The sequence below is a fragment of the Bactrocera neohumeralis genome, unplaced genomic scaffold (genome assembly GCF_024586455.1).
Source record: "Bactrocera neohumeralis isolate Rockhampton unplaced genomic scaffold, APGP_CSIRO_Bneo_wtdbg2-racon-allhic-juicebox.fasta_v2 cluster11, whole genome shotgun sequence".
NCBI lineage: Eukaryota > Metazoa > Arthropoda > Insecta > Diptera > Tephritidae > Bactrocera > Bactrocera neohumeralis.
The window spans coordinates 13,354,073-13,376,568 of record NW_026089624.1 but is presented as its reverse complement, the minus strand read 5'-3'; the positions used below and the strand labels follow the sequence as shown (position 1 = coordinate 13,376,568).

Here is a 22,496-nt window from a genome sequence, read left to right as displayed (position 1 = left end):
TGACCGGGGCGAATATCACATTCGGTGGAACGATGAGCTGTATGAGATATACGACGACATTGAAATAATTCAGCGAATTAAAAGACATGGACGAAAACACTCCAGCTCTGAAAGTATTCGACGCAATACCTGCCGGCAGAAGCAGAGGAAGAGGGAGACCTCCACTCCGTTGGAAAGACCTGTTGGAGAAGAATCTGGCTTCGCTTGGCATTTACGCCAGTAAAGAAGAAGAAGCTTTAATGACATGTTTTTAACTTTTAAACCATATTTATTAGTTAGCCACACGAGGTTTTTTCATTCTCTTTAAGGATGTGTTATAGCAAATTTGTTATTCGAATGACAGCAGAGATTTTACAGCATTTATTTTGGGGAATGGATAGTTCATGTTGTTGCTATTGTAGTGGCAGAAAACATTCCTGAAGTAATTTCGAGGAATAGTGACGAGTTGACAGTTTTGGAAGGATAATAATCCGGGTCCGTTCTGGTTATTTAGACCCCACGGTGGATTCTGAATATTTGATGAAGCATTGAAGGTAAGAAATATTTTTATGCGGCGCATAGCACAAATTTCACTTTTACTTCTGGAGCTTCCTGCAAGAAATCCAGAATACTCTGGATACTTTTTGTTCGGCTTTTCGTGTTTTAGCCTTATTTCTTTAAACCGGTTTGCTCCATTTCTTCTCTTTGTTTACAATGTTTTTCTTTTTGACAGCAGCTGATAATTTGCAAACCAGTATTGCAAATAATACAATGGCGTTTTAGTGTTGCTTATTTAAAAGGGTGTAGCAAGTGCATCGCTATACAGTTTGTTAGTGTAAAAGCAAAAATATGCTCGCTAATTTTCAATTGCAAAGATGCAAGACCATTTGCACCAGATTGTGAATTGCCCTCATATATAATTAACCCTTCGTTGCATAGCATTGCATATATGCAATGTTAACTTATCGTTGATCTGGCAGCTACGTCGTTTTTTAATTTACAGTTATTTTTTCGCCATATGAAAATTGTACGTTATTACTATTCTCCTTTGATAGAGTTTCGCAAATATTGTTGAGTTTTTGTGAATATACCTAGTAAGGAGTAAACTTCTTTCTGATATATTGAAAACGAAGTACTAAATTTTCATTATTTTTGTGAATTATTGAGAATGTGTAATCAAATGTAAGTACTTCCTATTAGTTTGGAGAGCAAATATTGTTGAGTTTTTGTGAATATACGTAGTAAAGATTAAACTTCTTTCTGATATATTGAAAATGTGTAATCAAATGTAAGTACTTCCTATTAGTTTGAAGAGTTTCTTGCCCAAATAACAAATTCGGCCTTCACACTAATTATTTTTGCGAGAGTTATAATGTATCATTGCATATGTGCAATATCATGCATTTAAGCCAAATTTTTACTTGCAGGGCGCTTACTGATAATGATAGTGATTGAATAATAGAAAACTGTGATGACAGCAAAGATGAGTATTTTGATGATGATGATGAAGAAAAGTTTGAATTGGATATATATCGACACGAATATAACCACGGAGAAGCAAGCCCATCAATACACAATTTTAAAGAAGGTAATGTTATAATAGCCGCAGCAGTTGCAAAGTCCTTGAAAAAAAAATATAAAAAACTACACCCAACTCTTCTTTTACACGGTTTCTTTTTACACGGATTTGAAGTTACACGGATGAGAAAAACTTTTTTTTGTAAACAATTTTTAATCTACTACGGTTTGTAATTATGTTTGTTTTTACCACCCTTAGCACCATTGTTGAAATGAACATACTTAGTAGTAACAGGGAAATCCCCTTATTCGATAACTCTTTCCTACACATTTTGTTCGCATGATATTTACATTACTGAAATGGATATCTCCAGCGATGATACCGACCTTAGTCCAGTTCGTCGCTAACAATTGCGCTTGTTATCAAGTAGCGACGAATAATTATGTAGCTATGTAAATATTTGTTCCTTATTTCTATTCTAATTTTTCTGTTCTTAGTTCTGGATTAACAGATTTCTTTTGCTTTTTGCATGCTCTACCAATTTTTCACCTGTATCAATTATGTATATTAAGTTCTAATGCTCAACAAAATGCCATATGAACATACAATTTGTATGCACATCTGAAATTTTATAGTCTTCAACTTTTTTGCACGTTTTTTCGAAGTAAATATAATTCTTTATTTCATCGTAACCGGTTTTCAGATGACATGGAACGTATCCCCCATTTTACTATAGGAAACGCCTCTTTTTTTACACGGATTTCTGAGGAACGTATCTACCGTCTAAGTAGTATGTTTTGGCTGGTATATCTGGATATATGTATGTATGTACTTACAACTTCGAAATATTTATTGGCCGAGAAAACAACAGCATCAATAGACTTCCTGAAGAAATTGATTTGGGATCAAGTCCCAACTTAGTTATAATAGAATATTACTAAAGGATTTTCCCCCACAAAAAAAAATAAAAAAGTAAAAAGTTTTTTTTTTGTAATTACTACACATCTTTTGCCACCTATGCAAATGTGAAATTTACTCACTGGGAACAGTTGGTTGATAAGAAATTTGGCCAGAAAATAACGGTCGCTTGCACAAACGTTCTATCTAAGTAAGTATAACAAATTCATGGGGGTGTTAATTTGCTAGATTACTTTATAGGCCGATACAAAATTAAAATACGCTTTAAGATGTGGTATATACGACATTTTTATCGTTTAGTTGACACGGCTATAGTAAATGCTTGGCTGTTATATAAACGAGTGGAAAAAAACACGAAATACAGTCACAGACAGTTTGTAGGTAGGTAAAGTAGGTAAAACGCACTGTAAAATGGGTAAAGCTGTAATACCATGTAGAATTATCAAAAAATATTTGATTAAAGATAAAATAATGTATATATTTGCCACATATAAGTTTGATCCTTATACTTTATTTCTAAAGAAAACACCAGAAAAATGACCCCATCACTGAAAATGAATTACGGTTGGACCACGTGGATCACTGGCCAACATGGGTGGACACTCGAGTAACTTGCAAATTTGTGACGGATATACGTGCATATTTTGAAATTAATTTATGTTTCAGCAAATTAAGACATTGTTTCGAAAAATTACATATCGAATAAATTTAAATTTATTGCAAAAGTAATGAATTTACTTCTGTCCACTTTTATTCAATAAAATAAAGAGCATATCCATATAGTAAGTTCCTTGTAAATTAATTAGGTTTGCTGCATGATATTGCATATATGCAATGTTACGTAATTCTACCGCTAGAAACATTGCAACCATAAAATTTATAATTTGTCATCTTATAATAGCCCACATTAAGAATCTGATTTCAAAAATTTTTTATTCTCACGAAAATTAAACCATGCATCGAAGGGTTAAGCCGCGGATAGAGCGCATTAAGTCCTCTGCAGGTGCAGATTCAAAGTGTAAACACAATGGCTACGACAGACTGCAAACTACATCTGTCAAATATTAAAATACACACGTTCTTATGGGCAGTGCTATTTTGACAGCTGCACGACTACACGACTGCAGGCCGACAGTTTCGTTCTCGCTAACTTCAATATCCTCCTATTTTTGCCAACGACAGTACGACGACAGTAGAGTTGACAGTAGGATGGAAGATAGAAAAAGGAGGTAGAGTGGTGATGCCACTAATATGTAAAATGTAAAATTATTCACAGCTCTAACAAACTTGATGATTTTTTACAAATAAAAGCATAAAATAGCTATATTATAGCTCTATTATATCATTTGTAATAACAATTGATAATTTAAAGCAAAAATATTGACCTATTTACTTATTTTTTGCATAAAAAATTTCACTTTGAACAAAATATTAAAATTTCATTGAAGTGAAAGGTATTAGTATGGCCACAACGAAATTGTGTACATACAAAATGGACAACTGCGTTGTTTTGTGTACATGCCGGCCATTGTGTTGTTGTTGCGTCTCAAAATGTACATGTAGTAAGATGAACAACGACTTTTTCAGTTCACTGTCGTGCCGCTGCAGTCTGTCGTAGCCATTGTGTTTACACTTTCAGATGCAGTTTCAGTTGCCCTAAGCAAATGAAACATTTTTCGGGCGGTGTTTCGAATGTTTTAGTACTTATAGTTACAGTAGTGTCAAAGGTTATTAAGAACGTTCTATTCAATTTTGTTTCATTTAAAATGTTTCTTCCTGATATATATATAGCTCCATCTTTAATTATATGTGTTTACTTATGTTTTTCCTTACTTTTTGTACAATTAGCTCGTTTGTTATTTAAAAGATTTACAAAGCAAGTTTCAGTTTTATTAACTTTACAAAAAATATTGTTTTATTCTATTTTACATATATATATATATATATATATATATATATATAAAATAAAGTATGTATGTATGTTCCGGGTAGGCTCCGAAACGGCTAGACCAATTTCAATGAAGCTTTCAGGAAATTTTTAGATTGACCTGACGAGTAATCCTATAAAGTTTGGTGACGATCGGAGCACTTTTTTTTTTAACTGCCAAATACAGTTTTTATTTACTATGATGATATTCTGTTGTTTTATAACCCAAATTTGTGTTGAAACATGCGTTGTGGATACATATGCCAATATGAAACATATTTAAGTACAATGGAGTATATCGAAGTATTCTGAAATACATTAAAGTAAATAATTAAGGATTTTTAAGAATTCCAGGTAAGTTGTAGCGCCGCGAATGTATCCGTTTACTGATGCGTTTACAATTCCAGGTAATTCAAGGTAATTACAGGAATACCAGGTATTTCCATATATACTACTGTGCCCAAAAAATAATGACATTGTATTTGTTTTGAAAATTCTTTATTTATTCTTTCAAACCAATTTCATCCCCTTCAAAGTAATCCCCTCCCGATGCAATGCATTTATGCCAACGGATTTTCCAATCTTCGAAACACTGGTTGTAGTCACTTTCCGCGATGGCCTTTAGTTCCGTCTTCGCTGCGGCTTGAATCTCCTCTATCGTATAAAAACGGTGTCCCCGGAGCGGTCTTTTGAGCTTGGTGAACAGCCAGAAGTCGCACGGCGCCAGATCAGGTGAACACGGTGGTTGCGGAACGATATGGGTTGAGTTTTTGGCGAAATGATCACGAATTACGAGGGCAGTATGGGATGGTGCATTATCGTGGTGTAAAAACCAAGAATTGTCTTTCCACAATTCCGACCTTTTTAGGCGAATAGCGTTACGCAAACGACGCATAACGTTCAAATAATATTCCTTGTTGACTGTTTGACCGGTTGGAAGGAATACTTAATGCACAACACCACGATAATCGAAGAAAACAGTCAACATGACCTTGATTTTTGAGCGACTTTGGCGCGATTTTTTTGGTCTCGGCTCTCTTTTGGCACGATATTCGCTCGATTGATCGGTTGTTTCGGGGTCGTAAGCATAGATCCAAGTCTGATCGCCAGTTATAATGCATTTCATGACACCCTGGTAGTCGGAAAGCATCGTTTCACACACATCAACGCAACGCCTTTTTTCCAAAAAATTCAATGTTTTCGGTACCAGTCGAGATTTGACGCGCTTGAGGCCCAAAACATCCTTCAAAATGGTATTGGCTGAGCCTTTTGATATGCCAACTTCATCAGCAAGGTCTCTAATTGTTAATCGGCGGTTTTTCAACACCAAATCTTTGATTTGTTGAACGTAAGCTTCGTCGGTTGAGGTTGATGGTCGCCCTGGACCCTCTTCGTCTTCGACACGTTTACGGCCGGCTTGGAACTCACCATTTTTTTTAGACATAGCCTCATCACCAAAGGCTTTCTGCACCATCCTCAACGTATCAGCAGCAGAAAATTGATTCCGTAAACAAAATTTAATGCAAAGAATTTGCTCAACAAATTTCGACATCGCAAAAAACGAAAAACTCACTTTTAGCAGCTCACAAAACGACACGTATCTCAAACACTAATGAATATTTTGACATGAAATTTGACATAAATATGACTGACAGTACTACTAACCTAAAAATAATTCCCCAAATCCTTCTACGCGCGCAGTTTAAATTCAAATGTCACCTTTTGGGCACAGTAGTTAATGTATATACCCGCGAATGTATTCGTTTCTCAGTGAAGATATTCTTAGGCAATCGCGTGTAACTGATCCTAACCAAGAGTACTCTGCCAATATTTTCAGCAAAGCTTTACTACTGATTGAGGATATATGCTTATCAATTAATAACAAAGTCCTTAGTCAACTTGGAATGCCAGCATTGATAAGAACCAAAGACAATATTGATGACAGTTATCTCATGAGAGAGCAGCTCTACGATGTGCAGCAGTTACAACATTATGTAGATACTCATGTAAAACTACTGATGCCGGATCAAAAAAATGCTTATGACAAAATCATGCAGCGTGTAACAAACGAGATAGGCGGAATATTTTTTCTTGATACACCAGGGGGAACAGGCAAAACATACCTGATGAATTTAATACTGGCGTCCATTCGAATGCAGAAATGGATTGCACTCGCAGTGGCATAATCAGGAATTGCATCAACGCTCTTGGATGGTGGACGCACTACACATTCAGCACTCAAACTTCCCTTAAACTTAAACCTAACAGAAACACTAACTTGCAATATTGGCAAAAATTCTGGTATGGATAAAGTTCTCAAAACGTGTAAAATTATAATTTGAGATGAATGTACAATGGCCCATAAACTCGAAGCGCTTGATAAGACCCTGCGCGATTTTAGAGGAAATGACAAACTAATGGGAGGTGCTCTTATTCTTCTTGCTGGTGACTTCCGTCAAACTTTGCCGGTTATTCCGCGTTCAACTCCCGCAGATGAGCTAAACGTTTGCTTGAAATATTCATATCTTTGGAGGAGAGTCGAGAAAATCACACTATCAACGAACATGCGTGTTTATTTACAGCAAGACTCATCTGCTCAAACATTTTCGCAACAACTTTTAGACATAAGGAACGGCCAAATTCCAATTGATCCTGCGACAAATGAGATTTCTTTTCCACAGGATTTTTGTCAAGTGCAACCAAATATTCAAGCTGTTGTCGAAAAGTATTTTCAAATTTAATAATTATTTACAAAAATTCGAATTGGCTTTATAAACGCGCAATTTTAGCACCAAAGAATGATGACGTTAATAAACTCAATGATCAAATTCAATTGAAACTTCCCGGCGAAGAAATCAATTATAAGTCAATCGACACGGTAACAGACGAAGAACAAGCTGAGTTTTAACAAACTGATGAGTCTGCTGTGTGAAATGAACATCGCTCATATTGTATATATTTATAATTACAAGCTTTTTGTTCTATTAATTTAATTTATCTAGTTTCCAGCACAAGAAAATACATCAATCAGATCAATCATGTTGTGATAGACTGAACCCACGTCTCCAGTGTTCTAGACGTGCGTACGCTCCGAGGTCCTAAGATCGACTAGGACCACTATCTTGCTGCAGCCAAGATTCGCACCCGCCTCTGTGCAGCAAAAAACGCACGTCAACAAACATAAGGAAGGTTCGACGTCGAGAAGCTGCAATCACAACAGACAGCAGAACGATTTTCTACTCGGCTTCAACTCCTGCTCTCTGAGAGCACTCGTCAACAACTCGGTATAAGGGAACTGTGGGACGGCATTTCAAACTCCTTACGTGCAGTTCCAACCGAAACCATTGGTTTTCGGAAAATGCAAAAGAACAGCTGGTACAACGAGGAGTGTCGTGTCGCAGCGGAGAGAAAACAGACTGCCTACCTCGCAACGTTACGATCGACCACAACACGTGCGAGATGGGATAGATACCGAGAGTTGAAAAGGGAAGCGAGACGCATTTGCAGACAGAAAAAGAAAGACGCTGAAATGCGTGAGTACGAAGAGCTTGATAAGCTGGCCGACAGGGGTATTGCTCGAAAATTCTACGAAAAAATGCGGCGGCTTACAGAAGGTTTCAAGACCGGAGCATACTCCTGTAGAACCCCCAAAGGTGATCTAGTGACCGATGCCCAGAGCATACTTAAATTATGCAGGGAACACTTCTCCAGCCTGCTGAATGGCAGTGAACGCACAACGCCAGGAGAAAGCGAACCCGATTCCCCAATCGATGACGATGGAGCAGACGTTCCATTGCCCGACCATGAAGAAGTTCGAATAGCAATTGCCCGCCTGAAGAACAACAAAGCGGCAGGGGCCGACGGATTGCCGGCCGAGCTATTCAAACACGGCGGCGAAGAACTTATAAGGAGCATGCATCAGCTTCTTTGTACAATATGGTCGGACGAAAGCATACCCAACGATTGGAATTTAAGTGTTCTATGCCCAATCCATAAAAAAGGAGACCCAACAATCTGCGCCAACTACCGTGGGATTAGCCTCCTCAACATCGCATATAAGGTTCTATCGAGCGTATTGTGTGAAAGATTAAACCCACCGTCAACAAACTGATTGGACTTTATCAGTGTGGCTTCAGACCTGGAAAACCAACAATCGACCAGATATTCACCATGCGCCGAATCTTGGAAAAGGCCCGTGAAAGAAGAATCGACACACTCCACCTCATCGTCGATTTCAAAGCTGCTTTCGACAGCACGAAAAGGAGCTGCCTTTATGCCGCGATGTTTGAATTTAGTATCCCCGCAAAACTAAAACGGCTGTGTAAACTGACGTTGAGTAACACCAAAAGCTCTGTCAGGAACGGGAAGGACCTCTCCGAGCCGTTTCAGACAAGGCGATTCCCTATCGTGTGGCTTCTTCAACCTGCTTCTGGAGAAAATAGTTCGAGCTGCAGAACTAAATAGAGAAGGTACCATCTTCTATAAGAGTGTACAGCTGCTGGCGTACGCCGATGATATTGATATTATCGGCCTCAACACCCGCGCCGTTAGTTCTGCTTTCTCCAGGCTGGACAAGGAAGCACAGAAAATGGGTCTGGCAGTGAACGAGGGCAAAACGAAATATCTCCTGTCATCAAACAAACAGTCGTCGCACTCGCGACTTGGCACTCACGTCACTGTTGACAGTCATAACTTTGAAGTTGTAGATAATTTCGTCTATTTAGGAACCAGTATTAACACCAACAACAATGTCAGCCTGGAAATCCAACGCATGATTTCTCTTGCCAACAGGTGCTACTTCGGACTGAGTAGGCAATTGAAAAGTAAAGTCCTCTCTCGACGAACAAAAGCTAAACTCTATAGGTGGCTCATAATTCTCGTCCTGCTATATGGTGCAGAGGCTTGGGCGATGACAGCAACCGATGAGTCGACGTTGCGAGTTTTCGAGAGAAAAATTCTGCGAAAGATTTTTGGTCCTTTGCGCATTGGCCACGGCGAATATCGCATTCGATGGAATGATGAGCTGTACGAGATATACGACGACATTGACATAGTTCAGCGAATTAAAAGACAGCGGCTACGCTGGCCAGGTCATGTTGTTCGGATGGATGAAAACACTCCAGCTCTGAAAGTATTCGACGCAGTACCCGCCGGGGGAAGCAGAGGAAGAGGAAGACCTCCACTCCGTTGGAAAGACCAAGTGGAGAAGGACCTGGCTTCGCTTGGAATATCCAATTGGCGCCACGTAGCGAAAAGAAGAAACGACTGGCGCGCTGTTGTTAACTCGGCTATAATCGCGTAAGCGGTGTCTACGCCAATTAAGAAGAAGAAGAAGAGGAAGTTAAAGTGTGGTAAGATGATCGAGTGGATAGGCTGTTGCACCTGCTAAAAGTTTTTTAGTGGATGTAAGGCTACCTATTTTCGTTTTCTTTTTTTCTTATTGGACTTTGACCAGCAAAAGGGAATCTCAAAACTCACTACCTAGTATAAGCTTTATTTCTCTAATACAAGAACCAATTATATTTGCGTTATTTATAGTTAAGCTTTTACCTGTATTCGATCAGCCTAAAAGTATACACCGAAATTGGTAAATGTTTTATCTAATAGTTGCCACATAGTTTTTTTTATTAAATAATGGCTCATTATGAAAAATGTCCGAACGCCTCCACCTGGTGGTGGCAAAACATCTGAAAACCCAGAAACTACGGCAAATAAACTAAATCATTATGAAACAATTATAAACCAACAATCCAGGCAGTTGGAAACAATAGAGCAATTGTGCGCCGAATTAAAGAAAGAGATAGCGTTTCTCAAAGCCGAAAGTCAAAACCTAAAAACAAAGAATTTAAGTCCTACAAATAACGAAATAAATGCTGAATTGTATGCAACAGATGAGGAAGAGCTTGCCCGCGAAACATATTGGATTTTGAAAAAAAGGTCCAGTAAAAAAAGGAAAGCTGAACTATCTTCTCAGCTTGTGGTTCCAGCGACATCAAATACCATAAGAGAAGTCGGAAGAAATCAAACAGAAACTAAAATCTCATGACCTCCTACAATAATGATATCGGGTGACTGTGAATACCAAAAAAAATATAAAATTACGAATGATGAGGCAAAAAAAGCATTTACTATTAAGCTTCTAAATAATAATACATACAAAATCAATACATCAGACTCTGATGATTATAGAAAGTTAACCAAAACTCTGTCTACACAAAATTTACCGTGGTTTTCTTATGAAAATAAGCAATCTCGTCCAATTAAGGTAATAGTTAAAAATTGAAATCACTCAAACGAGCCAAAGGCTATATTATCAGACCTCCACAAGAAGGCATTCAAAGCAATAAACGCGGTCAACAAACTGAAGTGGAAAACGAAAGAGCCGTTAGATATGTTTCTTCTTACTTTCGATGCAAAAGAAAATATAAATAACATATATGCAATAAAAACCATATTGCATTCAGTTGTTGCCATTGAGGCCGTAAAGCAGTCAAAGCTCATACCACAATGCAAATTGTGTCAATCATATAGACATACTCAAAACTATTGTGGTAAGCAAGCAAGATGTGTGAAGTGTTCGGGAGAGCATAAGACCATAGAGAGTCAAAAACCTAATCACAATCAACCAAAATGTTGTTACTGTGGTGAGGCTCATCCTGCTAACTACAGAGGATGCGTAGTTGCGAAAGAACTGCAAAAGATTCGTGACCAAAGAACTGGTACAAAGAAAAACGATCCACGTCCTAAAAGCTCGGTTGTAAAAGATACCAAAAGCCTCCCAAAAAACGCAATACGCCAACCAATGGCTGAAAATAAAGTTACAACAGCAAATGAGCTAACTTATTCGCAAGTTGTAAAAGAGAACACTTGTTCAAATGATGCTAGCATTCTTCAACAAATCTTAGAAAAGCTTACAAAACAAAATGAGTTTACCATGGCACTTGTGAAGAGGCTTCAGAAGCTTGAAAAAGCATTACAAAAAAATAAGTAAATATGACAAAATTCTTAAAAATTATGCTATGGAACGCAAACGGCCTTACTAAACACCAAAATGAGCTAGAAACAATACTCACTACTGAAAAAATTGACGTATGCTTAATATCTGAGACCCATTTTAGCAAGCAAACTTACCTAAAATTCAGAAACTTTGAAATGTATCATGCAATACATCCGAACCATTGTGCACGCGGAGGAGCTGCTATTATAATAAGAAGCAACATAAAACACCACGAAGAAAACAGCATATCTACAGATGAATTTCAAGCAATAACGGTCACGATAGATAGCGACAACAACTTGTCCCTTACAGCAGTTTACAGTCCCCCAAAACATGAAATAAAATGTCATGGCTATCTAGAACTGATCAATAGCCATAAAAACCGGGTAATGGGTGGTGATTATAGCGCGAAACATACTCACTGGGGCTCGAGGCTTATAACCACAAAGGGCAGAGAGCTATTGAAAGCTCTCCAATTGTCTGGGTGCAGTATCATGTCTACTGGAACACCAACTTATTGGCCAAAAGATCCACTTAAAACACCAGATCTTTTTGTTTTTTTATTACAAAACATATCTCCTCAAATTATATGTGCATAGAAAGACGTTTAGATATGACCTCTGACCATTCACCAGTATATTTAACATTACACGAAAGTGTTGTTATTAAGGAACCTCCACTTTCGCTAACAAATAAAAATACTGACTGGGAATACTTTAAGCAAATGCTATCCAATGTTGATAGTCACGTAAAAATAAGTTGTAATTCCGAGCTAGATAACGAAATCATGAATTTGACAAATACAATTCAATATGCAGCCTGGAGTAGCACACCAACTAAAAGAAACGTCACAGCAGGTCATAAGTACACCAAAGAAATTAAAGAAATGGTAGCAGAAAAACGCCGATTACGCCGAAAGTGGCAACAAACAAGATCTCCATCCGACAAAAGTTGTCTTAACAAATTGTGTAAAAAACTTACCAATAAGATAAAGGCATTTAAAAATATAATCCTAAGCAATTATCTAAAAATCTAACGACCATAGGAACGATTATTCACTTTGGAAGTGTACAAAATAATTTTCTCGACCCGTAACTCAGCATCATCCAATCAGAAAAGCAGACCAGACAAGGGCCAAGAGCGATATCGAGAAAGCAAATGTTTTTTCGGCATACCTTGAAGGTGTCTTCAAACCATATGCCACATCCAATGCAGCAGAAATGGAAACTCATTCTTACGAAAATTATACCGAAATTCCTCTAATAACTAACGATGAGGTATGTGAAGAAATAAAAAAACTGAAGTCTAAGATATCGCCTGGGTTTGATCTTATTACCAGTGAAATATTTAAACAGCCTTCTCACAACGTTATATGTAAAATTACTGCCATAATGAATGCTACCATAAATCTTCAATACGTTTCCATTTACTAGAAAACTGCAGAGGTGATTATGTTCAATAAACCTGGTAAGCCAGCGCATGAAATTATTTCGTATCGGCCCATATCTCTCCTGCCAATACTCTCAAAACTATTGGAAAAACTGCTTGCTGTGCGTATTAACAACATAATTGAAGAGCTGATACCAGCGCATCAGTTTGGCTTTCGAAAAAATCACTCCACTATTGAACAAGTACATAGAATAACACGAGTCATTGAAAATGCCTTCGAAGACAAAAAAATTTGCTCGGCCGTTTTTCTCGATGTGTCTAAAGCCTTTGATAAAGTTTGCCATGGCGGGCTCCTAAACAAAATTAAAATGCTTTTACCAAAAAAATATTACAATATTTTAAAATCATACCTTTCGGACCGTTTTTTTCGAATTAAACATGAAGATATGTACTCTGATTTAAAGGAAATAAAGGCTGGTGTTCCTCAGGGTAGTGTATTAGGACCCATTCTTTACCTACTCTTTACGTGCGATCTACCACCTGACGACAATTGTATTACAGCAACATTTGCAGATGATACTGCGGTTCTGTCTGTCGGAAAAACACAAACTGCATCAATTGCAAGATTGCAGGAACATTTAAACAAAATATTTGAATGGACAGCTAAATGGCGAATAAAATTCAACGAGACTAAATCAATACACATTGATTTCACATACAATACTAGATATATGCCTCTGTACTTAAACGGTGTGCAAATATCATATCATAATACCGCGAAATACCTAGGCATGACCCTGAACACAAAACTTAGATGGAGTGCACATGTCAAAAATAAAAAAGAAGAATTAGAAATAAAATTCAGAAACTTGTATTGGCTATCCACATATAACAAAATTCTAGTCTACAAGTTTGGACTTATGGGATACAACTTTGGGGCTGCTCAAGCCCTAGCATTGTGGCACAAGTCCAGCGATTTCAAAACAAAGTTTTAAGATGCGCCGTCAATGCGCCTTGGTATGTTCGCAGTCACGATCTTGAACGCGATCTCGAAATTGACTCAGTTGCTGCATCAATTAAAAAATGTGCAAAGTCTCATATGGAAAGACTTTTCTGAACATGTGAACACTGAAGCCAGGGTTCTTGTCACTCGAAGTGAATGGAAAGAAAGGCTTAAGCGCAAAAAACCGTACCACCTTATACAGTAACCAGATTCTCTGCAATTTATACGCAGAGCACCATTAACTATTTTGTATTATCCAATAAGCAAAACAAATTGTTCCTTAGTTTATTTTATGTTAACTAGTTACAATGGCATTGGTTAAAAAAAAAAAAATATTGAATATAAAGCTTTATTTTAATTATTTTGTTTTAGTTAAATTCACTGCATATGCACAATAAGAATAGGGTTGCATACTAGCAAATAAATGGTATTGCCATATCTGCCTAGTTGTCAACAAAAGAAAATAAGCAAATACATAAATGGAAAACGCAAAAATCTTAAGCAATTTTTTATAAAAGAAAAAAAGTTGCAGAAAGGAGTTCTACGCGAAAGAACTCTGAACACCCCGGTGTTAGACCGACCAGGGTTATTTTTTTGTGAAGCGCGGCCGAAGAAACGGAACACTTATTGTTATTGTGCGTGTAATAATATTTATGTAAAATATAAAATGCTTATTTTAAGCAAATATCTAAAATATTATTAAAAAAATAAATATGTAGAAATATTGTAGAGTAATGTAAGTGTATAAAAAGTGCATAATATGAAAGAAAAAGTTACTATAAATGAAGAAATTGCAAATTGAAATTAGCGAAATTTTCAACTTAAAATGCAAATATCTCGAAAACTAAAAGTTTGCGGCGGCTATAATTATATATTTTCTTAATCTGGAGCATCAGCTCTATCCAACCATACCACTTTTAACCCTGGAATCGTGGGATGGTATATTAAAGCCGACCCCATATGGTAACACTAATTTTTTGCTTGTTTACAACCATTTTCTTATTTTATGAATAAATGGATTTTAACTAAAGTTTGATATGGAATTAAAATTATTTTTGCACTATTTATTATTACTATTAAGTGTAAATTCATTTTAAATCGGAAAAACACGAGTTTTAAATGGTTGATCTTTTGAACTTTAAGTACAAAAATCTCAAAAACCATAAGTCAACAGCAACTATGTACATATGTACAGTGAATCACAGTAAAAGTGAGTCACCAGTTATTTAAAAACATAGACTCAAATTATTAATTAACAACATTGACGGCACCCTTTATTTTTTGCTTAGTTTGTAAATCGAACCTATTTACACTATCCAACTGTAAATTTTTGATGTTGTAGTCAATAATAGTTCGAAAAGCTTCAAAAAACGACAACAACTGCGTAAGTGCGCGTCACAATCAAAGTGAGCCATGTAATTTTGTTGTTTTTTAAGTAACGGTACTTTTTTATGTTGAATTTGTATTTTTGCATAAATCTGTTTGTTGATGGATTAGTTTTGTTTTGAAAAGCAATTAGTGAAGATGGGTCAAACAAGTGTGGAAATTAGGCAGAGAGAGATAGAACTGTACCAAGATGGCAAATCTCAAAGGGATATAGCGGAATATGTCAATAAAAGTCGGGGAACTGTGCAGCACATAATTCATCGCTTTGTTAGAGAAGATAGAATTGAAAATAAGCAGAAAAAGAGCAAAAGCAAAGCATTTACCGAGAGAGAAGAGGCATTTATCGTTCGGGAAACTAAGAAAAATCCCCATCTCAGTGCTCCAAAACTGACCGACATAGTTGGAAACCAACTAAATATCCATGTCAACCCCGAAACAGTAAGAAGAGTCCTCAGGAAGCACGGTTTTAATGGTCGGGTGGCTCGTAACAAACCATTAATTAGCCAGAAAAACCGTAAGAAGCGTCTGGAGTTTGCGAAAAATATGTTCTAAAGGATATGAGTTTTTGGTAAAAGGTTTGTGACGTAAATAAGTACTTAAAAGCTAATAATAATGTCTTCAGGTTTTATTTACAGACGAAAGTAAATTCAACTTATTTGGCTCAAACGGTAAACAAATGGTTTGGCGAAAAAAAAAAACTGCGAGCTTCAACCGCAAAATCTTATTTTCAGTATGAAGCACGGAGGCGGTTCCATCATGGTATGGGGCTGTATGGCAGGTGGTGGTACTGGAAATATTCACCATATTCCAGGCATAATAAACAAATTCGTTTATATAGATATTTTACGTCAAAACCTTAAGCCGAGCGTCGAAAAACTGGGGATCGAAGGAGATTTTTATTTTCATCAGGACAACGACCCCAAGCACAAATCTTTCGTTGCGCGGGAATGGTTATTGTACAATTGTCCATATGTATTAGAAGTGCCACCAGTCTCCGGACTTAAATATAATTGAAAATTTATGAGCCCTTTCCGATCGGAATGTCCGCAATCATAGGATTTCGTCCACCAAGCACCTTTTGAATGCCTTAAACGCGGAGTGGCGCAGAATTCCATCCACAAATACATATAAATTGTTGGAGTCGATGCCCAGACGTCTGCAAGCCGTTATTTCTGCGAAAGGTGGTCCAACAAAATATTAATGTCTTATTTATGTTATTGGGTCGGCTTTAGTATACCATCCCACGATTTCAGGGTTAAAAATGGTATGGTTGGATAGGGCTGATGCTCCAGATTAAGAAAATATATAATTATAGCCGGAACAACACAGAACACTTATTATTATTGTGCGTGTAATAATATTTATGTAAAATATAAAATTCGTATTTTAAGCAAATATCTAAACAATAAATATAAACTAAATATGTAGAAATATTGCAGTGAAGTGTAAGTGTATAAAAAGTGCATAATATGAAAGAAAAAGTTACTATAAATGGAAAAATTGCAAATTGAAATTAGCCAAATTTTCAACTTAAAACGCAAATATCTCGAAAACTAAAAGTTTTCGGCGGCTATAATTATATATTTTCTTAATCTGGAGCATCAGCCCTATCCAACCATACCACTTTTAACCTTGAAATCGTGGGATGGTATACTAAAGTTTCCCCATGTTATTTTTATTTTATGTGGCTCACTTTCACTGTGAGCTAAATTTATGAACTTCATTAGTTTTAATTAATTGTTGTATACTAAATAAAAGCAATGTTTGGAATACATATTGAATTACTGTAGATTAATATCCAGACAAAATAATATACAAGGTTTTTTAATAATAGTTGTATTTTAGTGATATTTTTAAAGCTTCCGGTAACAGCATTATGGGGCTCACTTTCACTGTGACTCGCTGTATATGTATATATTTTCTTGATCTGGAGGACCTCCTCTATGCGTACATACCCATTTTAACCACGAAATCGGAGGATGCTCTTCTAAATCGCAGCCTTTCGTATCCTAACTTATGGAACGATTTCTTATTATACTCTGTTGCTACATTTTGCTAGAATAGTTAGTTCCTTTAAATTGTTGAATTTTTGAACTTTAGAAAAGGTATGGAAGCAAAGTTGTCGTATATATGTATCACTTTTGCTGGATAGGGATTAAACTATATAAGTATATCATCACAACACAAGAAAAAATTTAACTATACTACTTTGGACTCGAGGCCTTTATCTGTCCTCATTCAAATACGTACATTTACCTATTATGTAGAAACTGATACTCTACTCATATTCATACAAATTTATATTATGATTTCATACGAAAGCAGAGTTCAAATTTTTGTACATACATATTTAGATGTATGTATGTTTGTAAAATGATGTACTGAATCGTAATCAATAAAGAGTTCCATTACGGGGCATCTCGACAGGATAGAATTTATAGAATACTAACTGTCAAACGTATTGCTATTGCCATTGCCAAATCTGTATGGGGCATTTGCTATCATAATATAATAATTTGCGCAAAGGCAAAGGGTAGGTAGGTTCGAGCTGATGTAGAGCATGCTTTGAGCTCTTGAAAAATTAATTTTATCATTTGCGAAATGCCGTCGGGTAGGTAGCTGATGTAGCGCACGTTTTGAGCCCTTGAACTGTTTAACCGTGCGATTCTGTAACTTGAGACAGTCTCAAGTCTCTAAATTTGAGATTTTAAGTTAGAGACAATTTTTGAGACTTGAGATGATATTGCTATTCTGTAAGTGACAGTCACAAAATCTATTACATTTCATTATTCAGAGATGTTTTTACACTTGAATGAAAATAAATATGTCGATAACAAATATTAAATTTTCTATAACATAGTCAAAAAACATAATTATCAATGAAAATAAAAATATATATTGACTTTGTTTCATAATATTTACGAAGTTTATGTAAAATTGATTTATTTTTAACCTTTTCGTGTTTGAGTTGCTTACAAAATATAAAGAAACGACAATCGATTAATATCTATGATGATCTCTATTCAGTATATTCAAAATGGCAGACAAGAGTTCTTTTTAGTTTTGTGACCTGCTAACTACCAGGTCTCAATATTTTGAGACTAACGCTAGAGACTGATTAGTGAATAGTAACTAGTCTCAAATTGAGACTTTGCCTCAAAATGTCTCAAATAGAGACTAGAGACTGGTTATAGAATCCCGCTATAAATCTTTTATGTGGAAAATCAAAAAAGGATCTTTATCCTTTTCTGGGAAAAATAAGATAATAAAAAGAGGATAATGATCCATTGATAATGATCCTTTTTTTTATAAATTTATTACTGGGAATAATAAGATGTCATATTTTGGACTACTATACAATAATTGCGGTACAAATTGTATATACCAATTAAAATAATAAATTTAAAATGAGCAATAATATTTTGATTTATGCTTGTATAAGTTTATTAAATTTAAGACTTCGCTCATTCCCAAGCCAATTTGCATAATTCTTCTGTAAATTAACAATATTAAACTAAATATTAATTTTTTGAAAAAATGTTATTTTGAAAATGTACTTTATTTTTATAATATAACACAACCGTCTTAATACTCGCTCTTCTAATTTTCATATTACCGAAATGAAAATCCCGTCGGCATATGTGCAAACGGGATATGTTGCCTCTTCCAAATTTTCATAGAAATAAAAATTGCGCTGTCAAACTGCTGAAAAGAGAGCTTATTGCTTACAATATATGGCAAACTACTTGGTAATCTATATCTAGTAAGCAATGAGCAATGTGGAGTCTCCACAGGCAATATGCACGGCAACACAGGTAGTATTCTATAAATTCTATCCTGTCGAGATGCCCCGTTACGAAATTATTGATGAATCTATCATTCTATTCTGTATTTTATATGTATATATATATATGTAATATTCATTTGACATACAAACAATTTTATATTAACTTCAGAAAAACGTTCCTTTTTAACAACCTTTGCTCACCCAACGTAAATCCTATTTAATCAATTCACAATAATCTTTGTCAAATTTCTTTTATTTTTATCAGCTTATTCACCAATATAATTTAGAAAAACTTGTAAATTTTTTTGCACATATTATTTTTTATTTATAACATGAAAATCCAAATTACTAATCACGTTAGTTTCTACAGCTGGAAAACAATCGATAAAACTATCGATAGCATTGATCGCTATTCTCGTGCTCTCACAAAATCACCAGCCACGCTACTGTGATGTTTTTGTTATTTGTGAGGTTTTCCTTTGCTGACGTGATTTCAAAAGCTCATAATTTCCTCCCAAATTTGTAATGCCTGAAAGCAAACCTCACAAAGCCAAATCGGTTATGTTTTTTTTTTAATTCAATAATTTCAAAAGAAATTGCAATCTGTTTATTGAAATGTGGTGGGGTAACTAGTAGTTTTTCAAAGGTGATATTTATATATTGTGAGCGTCAAAAATAAGTAAACAGCAATTCTATTAATATAAAAGTGTTTATTACAACGTCTCTTATCTGATATTATTATAGCCCTGACAGACGACAGAGCTAATTTACATTGGTAATAATAGTAATTTACATTTGACCCATGTTAATGCAAATTTGTAATGCACAAGAATTTCGTGCATTTAGCTGAATTTTCCAAATTTGAGTAGGCAACACTGCTCAAAAATGGCCGATTTATTTTTTGAAAGATGTCGCTTGAAGTCTGCCGCCTCCCTTGCGTTTACAGCATCAGAGGTAAGCAGTTTTATATTGCTAATTAAATTATGTGTAAGTATATTAACAAAAACAAATTTTAATATTTTTAGATGCCAGAAAATAAACAACGCACAGTTTGCTATCCATTTTTCCAATATTCTTAACTTTTTCGCACACTTTTTTCGCATTACAATCAATTATTGCTTTTAATTTCACTCTATTATCTTTGAACAAATTTCACAATCAGCTGTATAAATGCACAAGTCTTCCGTCTGTCACCATAAAATTTCCATGCGCATTAGCGTTGCTTAATGCGCATTAATTTTGCTAGTCTGTCAGGGCTATTAGTCTTTAATACAATAATAAAAAATTTTGTTATATAATTTAAGGCTTATACTATAAGAGTTTAACTTAGTATTAATAATAAACAAAAACTAAACACAGCCAAAAATAATTCACTTAAACTAAAAACACTCTCGTCTTTTCGCGTCAAAATAAGTAAACAGTGGCAACAACCGTTGAATGTTTTTATTACTTTTTCCAAGGAAGCGCCAAATATCCTTTGGAAACCGTTACTCTTCAAGAAAGTGAGTGTAGTAAAACATATTATTTAATATCACTATTGCTTTTTCTAAGGTTAAGTAATCATATTAGATTTGCATAATAAAAATAAATCTTTGCGCGAAATCAGAGAAATAGTTGGAAGACACTATTGCACAATAAAAAAAAATGATTGATTAACATGGTAAACATCAGAGTGGTAAAAATTTATCACGGCCGGACCCGACAAAGCGTCTTACTGACACTGAAGCACGATCAATATTATGGGAAGAAAAAACAAATACAGTTCAAACGCTGTTAAAATATAAACAGATATAGCAGAGACATCGGGTAAGCCCGTAAGTGCCAGTACAATCAGGAGAACATTGCACAAAAGCGGTTTGCATGCAACTACTACAACTACAACTACTACGCAAAAAGCTCTATACATCAAAGGCGAAACAACAATCAAGAAGAACTTGAAATTTGCAAAAAAGTATACAAATCAGGCTGCAAACTTCTGGTAAAACATTTTGTATACGGACAAAAGCGAATTCGAAATATTTAAATCGAAAAAACCTCCTAAAATTTTGCGATCCAAAAGTAAAGCCTTTGGTGTGTTACTAACACTATGAAGCACGGTGAAGGATAAGTTGTGGTCTGGGGCTTTCTGACAGCTTCTGGTGATGGGAATTTGGTTTTCATCGAGTCCACGATTAACAAATTGGATAATTTAAACATTTTAAAAAATAACGTTGGATAACCCTCCGCAGTTCCCTGACATTAATCCTATCGAACATCTGTGGGAGCACCTTGAGCGAAAAATTAGACAGAGGAACATTTCAAGCAAGGACGACCTAAAAAAGGTTTTGATTGAAGAATGGAGCAAAATCTCTCCAGAATTTACAAAAATTTTTGCAGAATCCATGCCTAAAAGAGTAAGCGAGGTCCAGAAGTCCAAAGGAAAGTAAACAAATTCCTAGAATGAATTATAATTTAGTTTGTATTTACTTTTTTTGGCGCGAAAAAACGAGAGTAGTTTTAGTTTAAGTTATCAAGTCCATTCGGAGAAATTAGAGTCCGTTCAAAAACAAGTTTTACTTTTTGTCTTAAATCATTTGCATTGGGATTCCAGTTTAAATCTTCTTCCTTACACTAACCGTTTATAACTTATAAATCTCCCTACACTCGCTAGTCTTAGGGAGATGCTTGGTATAATATTTCTTGAAAAACTCAAGAATCGGTCAGTCTGTAGAACATTTCTCTTATCTGATATTAATTTTAACGTTCCCGCTCGCTGTACCAGGCAGTTTAGACCTTTACTTTTAAAATTTTTCACAACAAATTTTGATTTAAACAAACCATTCCGCCGTATATGTCACGATTTCAATTCTTATTCCAGCACATTTCATCTAACAGACTCACTCTTTAACATTAAAAAAAATTATTTTATCTAGTCTTAACAAGTAACATTAAAAAATAATAAACTTACTTTAATCTAATTCTTAATTTTGGCTGTTGAAATTTTTGTTTCTGTAGCTGAGCAGCTTAAGATCGCCACGTTAAAAACTCTATTGCCTTTTATGGCTCGGCTAATTCTGCTCGTTTGCGGACTGCGCCCCTCGCGTCGATTTTACGGGAGGAGGGTAATCGTTGGGTTTTATTATTATATACGAAATTTGTCTTGAAATTCAACGAGTAGATAATTTAAGTATATAAACAATTTTTCTTTGAAACTCTTACTTACAAAAGAGTCTTCTCATAAACGAAAATTTTTCTGAAATTGTATCAAATGTTCACTGAAACATTTTTTATTTATTCGTCACATCTTTCAAATGAGCTTATACTCAAAAGAATCTAAACCAACTCAGTTACTAAAAGTTCCAAAGATGATTTCTGACGAAAAAAGTTCATGTTCACTTGCAGAAGCTGCACGCTCGAAGCAAGGTGTTACGAAACAAAAAAGGGGAGAGACATAAGATGTAGTAATTTGATCGATGAGAGTGACAGTCTAATGCGTTACTACACCCAGTTCTCATCTTCGCTTATTCAGGACAACTCTAAATCGGCATTAGAAATCAAAAGAGAAAGAGCCAAGCTTCTTATTGCGCAATAGTCGAATCTGATGACTCAGAT

At 35.5% G+C, this 22,496-nt stretch overlaps 2 long non-coding RNA genes across 7 annotated transcripts; one reads left to right on the top strand and one right to left on the bottom strand.

Annotated features, from left to right (window-relative positions):
- The first annotated feature begins 114 nt into the window (after window positions 1–114).
- LOC126765963 (uncharacterized) lies at window positions 115–3,153 on the top strand. 4 transcript variants are annotated; one of them, XR_007668655.1, is made up of 3 exons: window positions 115–533; window positions 1,407–1,567; window positions 2,202–3,153. It is a non-coding gene; the product is annotated as an uncharacterized LOC126765963 (long non-coding RNA). The 4 variants fall into 4 exon arrangements; XR_007668656.1 differs by lacking the exon at window positions 115–533 and adding an exon at window positions 795–1,267; XR_007668657.1 differs by lacking the exon at window positions 115–533 and having other exon boundaries at window positions 1,337–1,567; window positions 2,202–2,606; window positions 2,939–3,153.
- Window positions 3,154–16,894: 13,741 nt separating this feature from the next.
- On the bottom strand, window positions 16,895–18,239 carry LOC126765972 (uncharacterized). Of its 3 annotated transcripts, none has more exons than XR_007668670.1 (2): window positions 17,327–18,239; window positions 16,895–17,262 (listed from the first exon to the last, which is right to left on the bottom strand). It is a non-coding gene; the product is annotated as an uncharacterized LOC126765972 (long non-coding RNA). The 3 variants fall into 3 exon arrangements; XR_007668669.1 differs by having other exon boundaries at window positions 17,369–18,239; XR_007668671.1 differs by having other exon boundaries at window positions 17,375–18,239.
- Between the last annotated feature and the right edge of the window lie 4,257 nt (window positions 18,240–22,496).